General features: G+C 37.8%; 1 long non-coding RNA gene across 1 annotated transcript; it reads right to left on the bottom strand.

Annotated features, from left to right (window-relative positions):
• Window positions 1–3399: 3399 nt before the first annotated feature.
• LOC128779002 (uncharacterized) lies at window positions 3400–13375 on the bottom strand. Its single transcript, XR_008424829.1, has 4 exons — window positions 13273–13375; window positions 11029–11529; window positions 5867–5974; window positions 3400–3527 (listed from the first exon to the last, which is right to left on the bottom strand). It is a non-coding gene; the product is annotated as an uncharacterized LOC128779002 (long non-coding RNA).
• Between the last annotated feature and the right edge of the window lie 1225 nt (window positions 13376–14600).

The following is a 14600-nucleotide window of genomic DNA, read 5'->3' as shown; positions in this document are numbered from 1 at the left end:
GGCAGGCTCATTTCTCCATGGGGTAGAGAAGACACAGGAGTCGAAATGCTTCAATGAAGGAATCACTCAAGTCTCTGTGACTGGATCCAAGATATCAGCAAAGGGGCAGGATGGACTTAGAAATAAACAAATCTTCCCATACGATAAAGTAGATAGATAAATATGATGGCAAAGTCAGGAAATTTCCTCATCCTAAGACACCTTAAAGCATGTGAAAAGACAGGGCGCCTGGGTGGCTCAGTCGGTTAAGGGTCCGACTTCAGCTCAGGTCACGATCTGGCGCTCCGTGAGTTCGAGCCCCGCGTCGGGCTCTGGGCTGATGGCTCCGAGCCTGGAGCCTGCTTCCGATTGTGTGTCTCCCTCTCTCTCTGCTGCTCCCTTGTTCATGCTCTGTCTCTCTCTGTCTCAAAAATAAATAAACGTTAAAAAAATTAAGAAAAAAAAAGCATGTGAAAAGACAAGCCTTGTCTGGAGATATATGCAATAATTTACAGAACAAAAATACGTATTTTTAGAAATAAACAAGGGAAAAGATTACACAATAAGAAAAAAAGGCACAACAAACGAGAACATATTTCAAATAAATGGGGAGTATAGCCAAGAAATAAAGATGCCAAGCTCACTAGAGATCATGAAAATTCAAATCAAAGCCACCAGGGTATATTTTACTAGTATTGAATTGGCAGAAATTAAAAATAACAGCACCAAGTTTGTGGGATGGTTGATATCAAATCCATCTTTCAAAATATTGCTAAAATCATTTTGAAATGTAATTTTAAAATATCTCATGAAAATGGACCTTTAGGAACCCTGTCCCCAATGATTTCACTCCTACGATGATTTGTGATCAAGAGAAGTGAGGACACACAAGAGAGTTTTGCACTGAGACACGTCTAAGAATGATTCATGAAGGACTATTCCTAACCACAAAAGGTGGAAACAACCCAAACTTCCATCTTCTAGAGATTCTTAGCCACGCTGGGGAATATTATACAGCAGTGAAAATGAAGAGACTATAGCTACAAGCGGTCAAACTCTGTATCCCATTAATTTGCTCTACACACCTAAGGAAATAAAACTGCCGTGAGAATTTTCCTTCTGTATGCAGTGGCTATCATACAGTCTGTGTTAACAGTGTGGGCACTGAATAATGCATGCAGGGTCTAAAATATCTCTACCATAAAAATTCTGTAAGTTCTTTGTAATCACTATTCCAATTGGCATATTGAATGGAAAGTAACAAGTTAATATCCTTTGCTATAAGCAATGTAATTGAATCTCTCTCAGCCTCTCTCTCTCTCTCTAACACAAAGGCATCCAAAAACACACACATGCATCAATATCTCTTCACAGTAATTACATTGTATCAGAAAAATTTGAGGAGTGTATAGTTAGTGCCTAAGGAAAACGAATGGGAATTATAGAATTGCGACCAAATAGATGTTATCATTTCTAAGTCTCCAAATCAACACTGATGTTAAATGTCCCTTGATTCTTTCACTCACATAATTTTGCTAGATGCTAGGGGTATGCATAGGTATCAAAGCCAATTTCAGATTTCAGTACCAATGGACTTAAGCCCCTGCTGTCATTACACTCCTGGGTTGGTAAAGCAGCAAAACATGGGAAATCCTAAACCATCAGTGTAAGAGTAATGCTTTTCTGTAGCAAAGCTAATCTCCAGTTCAGAGAGTGTATCAACAGCCCAGTTCAGATACTGACAGCCAAGTTCTCATCAAATGAGGTGCTAGACTATGAAACTCAGATTTTGCTCTAAACAATGGCAAAAGTCTCAGGGAACGTCAAAGGCTCTAGATAGTTCCTGGAAACACAGGGATAACAAGTATAAGAAGCTTCATTGAAACTCTGAGGTCCATAAACTTCAATGGCAGGACTGAAACTGAAGAACACTGAATTGGAAATGACAGGGGAAATACGGATTAAAAATAAACTTAATGTGTGAAAGAAGAAAACTCCAACCATTTGGAAGTTGATTGATAACAGCTGAGGTTGAAAATAATCGAGGTACTTATTAGGTCCTGGATTTTTAGGTCCTGGATTATTAGGTCCTGGATTATTGGTCCTTGATTTTTAAAATTTGCTTGAACCAATGTGCTAATGTGTACTTCATTTGTTTCTCATACTTATGAGTGAATCATTCATATTCATATCAGTATTTTAATAAGAATTTTATAAACAAGAAACACAGGGCTCTTTTTGTTTGTTTCTTTGGTTTTTTTTTTTTTAGATAAACTTTACATGCAACGTGGGGTTGAACTCACAGATCAAGAGGCACATGGCCCACCAACTAGGCCAACCACATGCCCCTGAGTATTGGCCTGGTTTGGGTTTTATTTTGTTTTCCTTTTTGAAAACATAGGGCTTTTAACTCATCCTTCACAAGACACTAATAGAAATATCACTGCTAGAACTAGATCGTGTAACTAGAACTCAGTGCCTACATGGACTATTTATGGAATCATTAGAAGGAACCCCACAGAATCCATTCTACTGACTTCATATTGCCAAACATTAAAAGTAATGGCAAATGTGATCTACATTTTCTCTTCTAGAAAAGAGATGCTCTCTCTGTCATTCTGGATTATAAGCAAAAGGAAAAAAATCATTTCCAAAGAATCATTCCAGGGTGCCTGGGTGACTCCATCGGTTGAGTGTCTGATTTTGGCTCAGGTCATGATCACACGGTATGTGAGTTTGAGCCCCACGTCGGACTCTGTGCTGACAGGTAAGAGCCTGGAGCCTGCTTCACATTCTGTCTTCCTCTCTCTCTGCCCCAATCCCACTCGCACTCTGTCTCTGTCTCTTACAAAGTGAATAAATGTTAAAAAAAATAAGTAAATAAAAAGAAGCATTCTAGCTACATTCAACCTCTTCATTTTTCAACCTCTTTTCCCATGGCCATGAAGGGAGAGACTCATCTTTCCTTTGAAGTTGAATCCCTCCCATATACTGATGAAGGAACAATAGAACTCAGTACAATGAGAAATTATCTCTTTAGAGTGCTCATACCCTTGAAGCCGTTGTTCTTTTGCCCTGTATTAGCCCTGAGAAGGTAATGCTGAGCCGTCTGAAGCATACTAAGTGTTAAGATGCAATATATACAATACTAAAGACTGAAAATCATTCCATGGCATGCCCAGAAGAGCAGTTCTTCTTGATTTAAAACAATGGTTCTTCTTGGTCACTGTTACACCTATGTCTCTTCCACAGAGAAATCTGCGCCAGTTAACAAAGTGCTTCAAAGCAACATGCCAAATAATACCGGAGGAAGTCGAAATAATTGTCTGAACCCCAGACATGCTTTGCATACTCATAGCATTTACATCAGGTTTAGGAAAGTAGACATACTTGCTCCTCTTTAGTATCAATCTTCAGGAGACTGGACTGCAGATCTTGGCATGACACCATGCTCCTCTCCCAAGTTTTCTCCTCTTTTGAAAAGTGGTAACAGCTTTTTCCACAGCAGTACCAGTTTCCTTGAAATGTGTCATCGTCTTCATTCCATGCTCATGGATTGGAAAACAAACATTGTTAAAATCCTGACACTACCCAAAGCAATCTACACATTTGATGCAATTTCTATCAAAATAACACCAGCGTTCTTCACAGAGCTAGAACAAACCCAAAATTTGTACGGAACCACAAAAGACACTGAGTAGCCAAAGGAATGTTAAAAAAGAAAACCAAAGCTGGACACATCACAATCCTGGATCAAGCTGTTCTACAAAGCTGTTTTCACCAAAACAGTATGGTACTGGCACAAAAGTAGACACATAGATCAACGAACAGAACGGAGAACCCAGAAATGGACCCACAAATGTACAGCCAGCTAATCTTTGACCAAGCAGGAAACAATATCCAAAGGAAAGAAGACAGTCTCTTCAGCAAATGGTGTTGGGAAAACGGGACAGCAACATGTAGAAGAATGAACCTGGACCACATTCTTATGCCATACACAAAAACAACTCAAAATGGATGACAGATCTAAATGTCAAAACCATCTAAATCCTAGAGTAGAAAACAGGCAACAATCTCTTTGACCTCACTCACAGGAACTTCTTACTTAAATGAAGACATGTCTTCAGGGGCAAGAGAAACAAAAGCAAAAACGAACTATTGGGACCTCATCAAGATAAAAACCTTCTGCACCGCGAAGGAAACAATCAGCAAAACTAAAAGGTAACCGACAGAATGGAAGAAAATATTTGCAAATGACATATCCGATAAAGGATTAGTATCCAAAATCTATAAAGAGCTTATGGAACTCAACACTCAAAAGGCAAATAATCCAATGAAGAAAGAGACAAAAGACATGAACAGACACTTTTCCAAAGGAGACATCCACATGGCCTACAGACACATGAAAAGATGCTCCACATCACTCATCATCAGGGAAATACAAATCAAAACCACAATGAGATACCACCTCACACCTGTCAGAATGGCTAAAATGAACAATTTGGGCAAGAACAGATGTTGGCAAGGATGTGGATAAAGGGGAACATTTTTGCACTGCTGGTGGGAATGCAAGCAGGTGCAGTCACTCTGGAAAACATCATGGCTGTTTCTTAAAAAATGAAACATAGAGCTACCCTATAATTAGAAACAATAATGGCACTACTAGGTATTTGCCCAAAGGACACACAAATGCTAATATGAAGTGTCACATGCACCCCAATGTTTTGCACCAGTTTCAATAATAGCTAAATCATGGAAAGAGCCCAAATGGCCATCACCGATGAATGGGTAAAGACGGTATATTCTACAATGGAATATCACTCAGCCATCAGAAGGAATGAAGTCTTGCATTTGTAACAATGTGGGTGCAAGTAGAGTGTATCGTGGTAAGCAAAATCAGTCAGAGAAAGAGAAATATAAGATTTCACTCATATGTGGAATTTAAGAAACAAATTAGATAAACATAGGGGAAGATAAGGAAAAACAAGCTAAAAACATAAAGGGAGGAAAACCGTAAGAAGCAAACCAGAAGAAACTCTTCAATACAGAGAAAAAACTGAGGGTTGCTGGAGGGCTGTTGGCTGAGAGGAGGGCCAAATGGGTGATGGGCATTAAGGGGGACACCTGTGGGGATGAGCACTAGGTGTTGTATATAAGTGACGATTTCCTAAATTCTACTCCTGAATGAATTACCAGACTACATATATGTTAACCAGCTGGGATTTAATAATTTCTTTTGAAAAAGTAATGTGTCATGATCTTTATCTTGAAAACAAAGCCACATGATCCTCAACCACAAGACCACTTAGAGACTTATGCTTTCTTTATGTATACATATATATATATACATACATATATATATATACACATATATACATACGTGTATGCATACATCTTGCTTACATCAGACTGAATGACTGAAAAATAGGTGGTTTTCCTGTATCCCAAACGTCTCATGTTGAGAATAGCTTTGGGGTCAAATTGTGGAGCCAGAGACTGATAGACGTCAGACCATTGTTAAAATGACACTGAGAAATCCTGACTTCCCAAGTACAGATACACTGCTCCAATAGGAAGCAGTTCTCCCTTCGGGAGAAATTCACCTAAGTGAATATAAGAGGGTGGTATTAATTCCAAGAGATCTAGACTGGAGAAAATTCATCCACAAGCAGAAAATACTCAATCAAATCAACATGACTTTGTGAAAGTCAAGAATTCAATTAGCTAGAAGAAAGAAAATGGATTTAATTTTAAAAAGTGAGAAAAATTAAAGGACTTGACAAATTCAATGTGAAGTTTTAAAATGATACATTAAAATTGAACAGAATGAGATAATCCCATGGAGGAAAAAAACTGTAAACTATCAGTATAATCATTCAGTACATACCTGTAGTGGGTAGTAAAATTAAGTGATCTTCAACTTCTGCTAAGGAAGCATTCTTGTCTTCTGGTTCTTTCATATCTTGCCTGATTTCTCCAGAACACCTGTGAAAAACTTCAATTCATTTTATAAAACTAAGGTCTTGAATGCTTGTAATAGATCATTTTATTATAATCACTTACTCTACTTCTAAATGGCACAGTGAGTGGCGCTGACTAAATGAAAGTACGATCAGAGACACTGCCAGGTTACAATATGTTGAAGTGCCAGAACATAAAACAGATTTTTAAATAAAATGATAACTTGCTATACATTATTTTGGAAGTACGTGAGACAGGAATCAACTTCTATAAAACAGAAATGTAAACAGGAAGTGAAATATACTTTTAGTTTCTACGCCACTTACTCTTCAAATAATGATTACACAGTTGGTGAAATGAAGTAGCCAGTATTTTATTTAGCATGTAGTATTTGCACAGGAAGCTAAACACCAGGGATTTGACTCTCCTCTAGTACAAGCTTATAATTAATACACTGAATATACATAGAGGAAGAGCACACATGGCGACTTCTAACATGCAAAAAGTAAGTGAAAAATCTCTGAGCAAATTGGCAGTATCTTCTCCAAACTCACACATAAAAAAGTGTAAAATCACGCAGTGTATGGCTCTTTAAGTGTACAAAGACGGAAAGAAAGGTCCCTTAAGGATTTGTTACGCAGCTAGGAATCGTCATTTCCAGCTCTCTACCACCCATCACTGAACCAAATGCAACGTCTACTTGTAAAACTCCAACATCAATTGCACAGTCTCCTGATGTACTCCGTGGCAATAAATATAACTACTGCTTCAACTCAGTCATCCATTCCAGTGTTCATATACTGGATCTGAATTGAAAAGACACCTTAAAGGGCCCCTGGATGGCTCAGTTGGTTAAGCGTCTGACCTGGGCTCAAGTCATGATCTCACAGTTCATGAGTTGGGCCCCGCATCTGGCTCACTGTTATCGGCACAGAGGCCACTTCGGATCCTCTGTCCCACTCTCCCTGGGTCCACCCCCCACCCCTCCTGTGCTCTCTCTATCTCTTTCTCTCAACCATAAATAAAAACCATTTAAAAAAAAAAACACCCACATTAAGACCTCCTGTACCTAAATACTACCATTTCTTGGCACCAATCAATTCCCTTCTCCTTTCCTTTTTGTCCATCCAAGGACACGTAGTACAGAACCAATTTTGGCAGGACCTCCAAGAAGCTTGCAGCATAGTCTTTATGCACATCGAAAAATAGCCAGCTTCACTGGGGCTCTTGGCTAACACTCCATTGAGCAAGCCACTCTTGATCTCAGGGTCGTGAGGTCAGGCCCAAGTTGGGTGGGGAGCCTCCTTGAAAAATTAAAAAAAAATTTTTTTTTAATGTATAAAATAGCCAATTTTGGAGCACATTTGTCATTCACCATCTCATCTCCCCTCAAGGTTCTGAAACTCAAGTGACAAAAAAAGATCACAAAATTGTACACATACAAACTAATGCTGACCAACGCTTAGATTTTCTTCACCATTTCACCTCTCAATATAACACACTATCGTTCTTAAAGCACACTCTTTTCTCAATTCAACAGCTATTTCAAGTATTTATACTTTGTCTAAATTATCTGGTGCACCTCCTTGCCCCTTCCTCTCAGAACATGGCCTCATCTGCTCCTTTGCATGGAAACAGTCACCAGCAAGGATACCTTCTCCTCACCTTCCTGCACCTCCTCCTATAGATAACACAGGTATCTCTCACTCTACCCCAGAAAAAAATGAGCTTTGCATTGAACAAGCGTGAAACTCTCACCCCTGCTCTGGATTTCATCCCGTATCGAATCTTTGGTGATCTTGATCTCCTACTGTCAATTTCTCTCTTGAACCCTCCACAGTTTCCTTCTCATGGTTCCCTTCTCTTGCATATGATCAAGTCAGCTTTCCCACAAAGTTCCTGTCCTCCTTTTTCATATTTTTTTGTAACAGAGTTCTTTTCTTTACTCTCAGATTGGGTGCTAACATAAGATTGTTCACATTCCTTCATTCATGAGACACTTACCACATTGCTCGCAGAACTGGTTTTTCTTCCTTAGTTAGCAAGTTGTTAGCTACCCCAAATTGTAGCCAGGACCTTAAGCATTACATTTATTTACTTTGCTAGTCATTTCATCTCATCTCCCTACTTCTCTCACATGCTGTAACTAATGCACATTCAATTACTCCCTTCATACATTTTATATATAGTGTTATTGCCTCTTTGTGGATTTCCTGAAATATTACTATTTATTGTATTTGTTTTGCACTGTTGCATCTTATAAAAATGTATCGTGACATGCACAAACTTTTGTGCTCTTGCTTTGTTTTTCCATTTCATATGCTCTTGCTAAATTTCATGCATATTGTTGAATACCATTGTCATTGTCTTGACTGTCACATACATTCCATTGGCAAATCAATTGCAGAGATCTCATTTACTCTCCCATTAATGATCTTTTGAGTAGTTGTGATATGTTCCACATTGTGAATAGCACTGCTACGAACTGTCCTGTAGAAGTTCATTTCTGTGTATGTGCAAGTATATCTGTTGGATATATACTTAGGGTGAGAATTACTGAATCGTGTCGAGCTGTAGAAGACAGTACCAAACTCGCTAAGTGTTTCTATCAGGTAATACTGCCTTTAACAACGCTCGAGATCATATACATCCACATATTTTCAAGGCTTGGTAAATGTTTCGCTTATCCATAATTAAAATAAATGCTTTTCTGTATTCACTGATCTCGGAATTCACTGATCTGTATTCACTGTATTCTCTGTATCTGCTTCCTAATGTGTGAAAGAGTTTTAGCCATTACAGTCAGGCTTTGACCATACCCACTATCCCACTGGAGCTACTCTAGAAAATATCATTTCGGTCTCTCTCTTGCCAAATTTAATAAGCATATCTCTAGCCATTATAATACCTGATCCTCCTGTACAATTTGGAACTCTGGACTACCTTTGCCTTCTCCCCATGATACCATAATGTTTTGGACTCCCACCTACTTGTTTAACCAAGCATCATGGTTTTTCACTGTTTTTACTCATCTTTTACCTCCAGCTAAATGTTGATTTATCCTAAGAATCCTTCGCCTCACCCTTGTTCTTCTAGCCTGATCTACTCTCCCTGGTTTCACAAGGCAGAGCTTGGTCCAGCTTCTGCTTTCCTCTATGATATCTTCCAGTATCTTTCATCCAGGCATCTTCCTTGATCTCCAGACTTTTAATACCACCGTGTACGTGCTGATGGTCTGTGTCTGCTGTTAAAACCCACTCTAACAGACAAGACCAATCTCATTCTTTCTGGTCATCTCCACTGATATGTCCAAGCACCTCACTCCTTACTGTTATTAGCACACCTACGCAAACACCAAACCGTACTTAGTGTTCTTCTTGTGTTCTCTGTAATATTTATTGGAATACATTCACCAAGGTGTGTAAGCCTCATGTCAAATGGTATCACTGATTCAAATGTCTCCCTCACGCACTCATATTCTAGCAATTCTTATTGAAGATTTCTCATAAATGGTGCCTACCCTTCATTTCTTCTTCATAACACTAATTCAGTCATTCTAACTAACCCTGATTCCTGAAACATCCTGTTATCTTCTCCTTCCACCCACTTGCTGGATGTTGAGATTGACCTTTCCCAAATCCCTATCGCCTCATGGGACAGGAGTCATGTTTTTCCCTCACATAAAACCTTTCGGTGGTTTCTTTTGTTTTTAGAACAAATCTAAAATTTCTTAAGATATTAAAATTATCAAAACGTGCATACCTAGGCAAACCTATTTATAGCTACTTCTTAATTCTCCTAAAGCATCCAGTTCTTTGGTTCTTGTTTTCTATGCCTGGATAAGTAGTCTCTCTACCCCAAGCTTCCTGATTAAGTCCTACCTATCCTTTACATCATATCAATTATTATCTCCTGGAGGAAAGTTTTCTGGCCCTCAGCATGAAGTATTCTATTCAGCTGATATCTTGAAGCCTTTACCCCAGCACTAATAATATTTTATTTTAAAAACTGTTTACAGGGCACCTGGGAGGCTGTCAGCCGAGTGTCTGACTTCGGCTCAGGTCTTGATCTTAGGGTTCATGATTTCCAGCTGCTCATCAGGTTCCCTGCTGTCAGCACAGAGCCCACTTAGGATCTTCTGCCTTCCTCTCTTTCTGCCCCCGACCCCAGCTCATGCTCTCTCTCTCTCTCTCTTTCTCTCTCAAACATAACTAAGACATTAAAAATACATAGGAGCGCCTGGGTGGCTCAATCAGTTAAGCATCTGACTTCTGCTCAGGTCGTGATCTCGCAGTTGATGAGTTTGAGCTCAGCACCAGGCTCTGCATCTGTGGTGAGGAGACTACTTGGAATTCTCTCTCTCTCCCTCTCTCTCTCTCCCCCCCTTCCATTTGCATACCCTCTGTCTCTCTCTCAAAAGTAAACAAACAAACAAACCTCATCTTGAAAAAAGAATAACTTTCATTTTGAAAAAAATCCCCTTTATACTGAGCTCATTAAGTGCTGACTGTTTAAAATTCCTGTATCTTTAGTATCTATTATACATACTCCCTGACCCAGAGAAGATACTCAAAATTGTTGTGGAATAAATGAACCGAAGGATTAAAAATTCAGGAAGAAGATATTAAAAACAAGTGTTTTCTATACATTTTTAACAATCGATGTGAAAAATATAAAAATGATATAAAAATAGATCAACCTTATATTCCTCTGTGATTTAATCAGTATTGCAGTATGATAAGGAGTGTACTACTCAAGGAAGATTTTTCCAATTCTCTGGTCATATGGAAAACTTCCTCCTTCACAAAATATAAAGATGAATATATATGTAAACCTCACTGTACATTTCAGGAAAATTTTGTGCCATTACAGCCATGACATACACTATTTCGTGTGGTGTAAAAGCTAAGTGATGGCAAAATAGCAAAATCATTGTCATCAACATTATAAACACCATCGTGATTACTAACATTTCTATAGGACTCTATAGTTTACAAAGGCTCAGCAGAAATTCAGTTATGGTATCTCATTTTTCACGCTGCTCCTTGTTCTCATAAAAAAAAAAATGTGTGTGTGCCCGATACTCACGCATATATCTTAAGCCTGTGCTTGCCAGCAGGAGGAAAACACATGTAACTCCCAGGGTTAATGCAACCTTACGCCGTGGAAATTCTGTACAGATTCAGAAAGCAAAATATATAGTAAGCATTGAGCTTAGGAAAGCCCTCAGAGTTGGAACAAAATGGAATTCATTCTGGAATTGGAAATGAATATCCCTTTTTACTGTGATTACAAATATCCTTGAATTTTACATTTACATATACCCCTTGATCTATGAAGAACCGGACAAATAACGTCAAATATACAGAAACCCAATTATCATGATTTCATTTCTTCTTACTTGAAATCATATTTTCACAAAATAAGAAAGCAAACAAAAAACTTTACCTCTCCTTTCATCCTTTGAATATCTTTCGTCCATCTGTCTCCTTGAATAGGGTGATATCGGAGTCGTGCACATCGCTCTCTACTCGCTCATTTTTGAGGACAGTAGGCAAAGAACACAGTTCGAATCCTGTGCAATGTGGCCTGAGGCATTAAAATGGCAATATTTCTCATTACGTAACAGGGACAGCTAAATGAATAAGCATGATCATCTGAAATAAACAGGTTAAAGCAAGTATCTGGGGATATTAGGGAAATTTTTTTTCATCTTTATAATGCCTTACAACAGAGATTCTACACAATTAAATAATGGTCCACGACCATTTATGGGCTTGTTATGTTAAGCATTCACTTCTTTCAAAATCATTGAATTCATGGCCAAAATTTAATAATTGATATATACCATACTCACCTAAACCTCTAGGCTTATATCATCTTTTGAAAATTACGTTTGATCACTTAGTGCATGTGTTATGCCCAAATGGCAATTATATTGACACCAAATAGACTAAGCCCTTCTTACTAAGGACACACACACACCATTTTGACCAACACTGCGCCTGCTACATTGCTTATGTCAGACCCCGCTCATTCATTCATATTATCCCTTGAACTTTAGAGTCAGTGGATCATGACTCCTTTTTAAAGTATGAGGAAAATATGAAACTCATGAGGTTCAAGGAAGGGAGTTTAGGAAGTAACATTAAATGAGGGTGGTGATTGGTTTCTTTTCTGTTTGTGGATGAGGAAAACTGAGCCTTAAGGAATATATATAGTATTCCCAATGTCAGACTGTAAATGATACACTTTAGTTAAAATAAACATATATTATAAATATATATAAATAAACATGCATAAATATGTTAAATGATAGTCTAGTTCAAGTAAATATATGTCAAAATATTAAGTTATATTTTAATGGGAAATATAAATATATACTTAGTTCAAGTATATATGTCATAAAAATAGCTTATTCATATTTATCCAAAAATATGATCCTTCACCTACACTTGGTTTATAGAAATAATATTTTCACAAAAAATACATAATAATCTCTCTCCCCTAGAAATAAAATACACAGTGATTAAAGAGGAGAAAATATTTTCCCTAAAAGAATAGTTTTGGTAAGTGTAGAAAGAATCAGATAACTGGTTTTCCTCAATAGATATGGATTTTGGATTTTTAAAAGATCTTAATATTTCACCATTTAATTACATTATACTGTTGGGAAACTTGAACAATCATCAAATAATGATAAAATGTATATACACAGTGTCATTTTTTTTTTCAATAAATATTCTCTCTACAAAAGTGCCAAATTATAAATCTTGTCTTAAGGTCGTGTATTCCTAGCTAACTGGTTTTTGTTTAGTGGTATTGGAATTGAACAAAACAATAAGAAACAAAATAATAAGAAACTAAACTTGGAAATATAAAGCTGGATTTATTTTGCTAGAAAAATACTCCTATTGTCAAAGATTCCAACTTTTGTATTACACTTAACTGAAAGAAGAGAGAATTTAACCTTTGGATAGTTCACTGCTAACCAGTTAGGTAGCACCCATAGAGATAAGAGGGGAAAAAATCACAGATTTATACCGTCTGAAAAAGAATCACATACTCCTTAAAACACGTCAGGATTAAAAAAATCATATTCTGCATCAGAAATATTCTGATCCACTCCTTTCCTCATTTGCAGAATAAAGTTAACGTTCGATATGGATTAACACAGATCCAGGAGTCAGTTCTTGGGGCAACAGTCCAAAGCCCTCCCAATTTTGTCCACAGCTTTCCCATAGCAAATGCTACTTTATCCCTCTCTGCTGGACAATGTGACAGCACAGGCACGGGTCACCCAACCTCACTGGCTGCAATACCTCATCGTACCTGGGATTTCACAGCAGGAAAAGAGCTTGGTCAGGATCACAGCTACGATGATGTGCTGGCTCTGCGGGCTTTTCGCCTCTGCCCTGACTCCACAAGGTACTAGTTGACGTGCTTGACTGACTCTCAGAGAGACCGTGTCAGGAGAAAGATAGCCGATGGCCATGTGACATTAGATACTCCCCCGCATGGTTTCCACTGGCCTCAGGGTCTCCTTTCTCCTGCACTCTGTGTCAGACAGGAGTCCTAGAGACCTCAAATGCTGAAGTTTGCAGACATTCTGTGGATCGGTACAAACCTGAGCTTCAGCAGTTACCTTGAAGCATAAAAAAACAAAAAGGCATTCTCAAAATCTCATGAGGTTAGGAAATGCTTAACAATAAATGTAAAAATTTATCAAAATAAAAAGGGAAATATCCACATTCAACCTGACATGATTCTTACTTTTTCTTTTTATAGAATGAAGTTAAGTTACCAATAGCTTTATTTTTACTATTTATATGTATAAATATTATAAAATGTGTACAAATTTTGGACTATTTTTAACAAACATCCTGAGGATAGCCATATTGCTTAGGATATGACAGAAAATCTAAATACATAAAAATTGAGAAAAATGATTTGAATAATAGCACATTCCTACTTACTTCTTGTGTCCTCTTTAACTGCCTGAAGAAACAGAGCCTTTACATAATAAAAATTAGGACAGAAAGAAAGAGACATGTTTAAACACTTAAATAGGTTTGACTGTGCTCCTTTTAAAGCATTAAAGTCAAATTCATCTATTCAACCTCTTGTAGCAAAAACTATCAAAGCATTTTTAAGACTATATTATGTGTTTAATTCAATGAGCAGCTCTATGCCCTATTTACCCCTACAAGTAAATGCTAGGAAGGAACAAAAACAGTTGTGTTTTTTTTTTTTCATATCAACCACATTGATCTGTCCATCTGAAGGGCCCCAATGATGAGATGCTTCAAAACTCTTCTTAGAAATGTGCAGTAATAACAACAAATCCACCTCGATGCCAGCCACACCAGGGGAAGTCTTTTCAAAAGCACTTTCTCCTGGTTGGAGCTCCCTTTTCCATGACTCCCAAAGCACAACTGTCTCATCCTCTTCTAAATACTGGTGGGAACACATGTGAAGTCTCTAGCTTTCTTTTTTCTGGTTTGCCTTTGGCTCACGCTGTTTCTTTTTAAGATCTAGCTCATTGCTTTCAGGAAGTAAGTTTCTGACACGAATAGAGATAATAAAGAAAGCCTTCTACAAATTTCCCATGCAAAAGGGCTCTCTCTTAAAGGCAAACACGGTTTTCAAGCATGCCTATG

The sequence above is a fragment of the Panthera pardus genome, unplaced genomic scaffold, assembly GCF_024362965.1.
Source record: "Panthera pardus isolate Hobbes unplaced genomic scaffold, ASM2436296v1 HiC_scaffold_211, whole genome shotgun sequence".
NCBI classification, from domain to species: Eukaryota; Metazoa; Chordata; class Mammalia; order Carnivora; family Felidae; genus Panthera; species Panthera pardus.
Note: the sequence above shows the minus strand (reverse complement) of the source record. Positions and strands in the feature narration are given on the sequence as shown.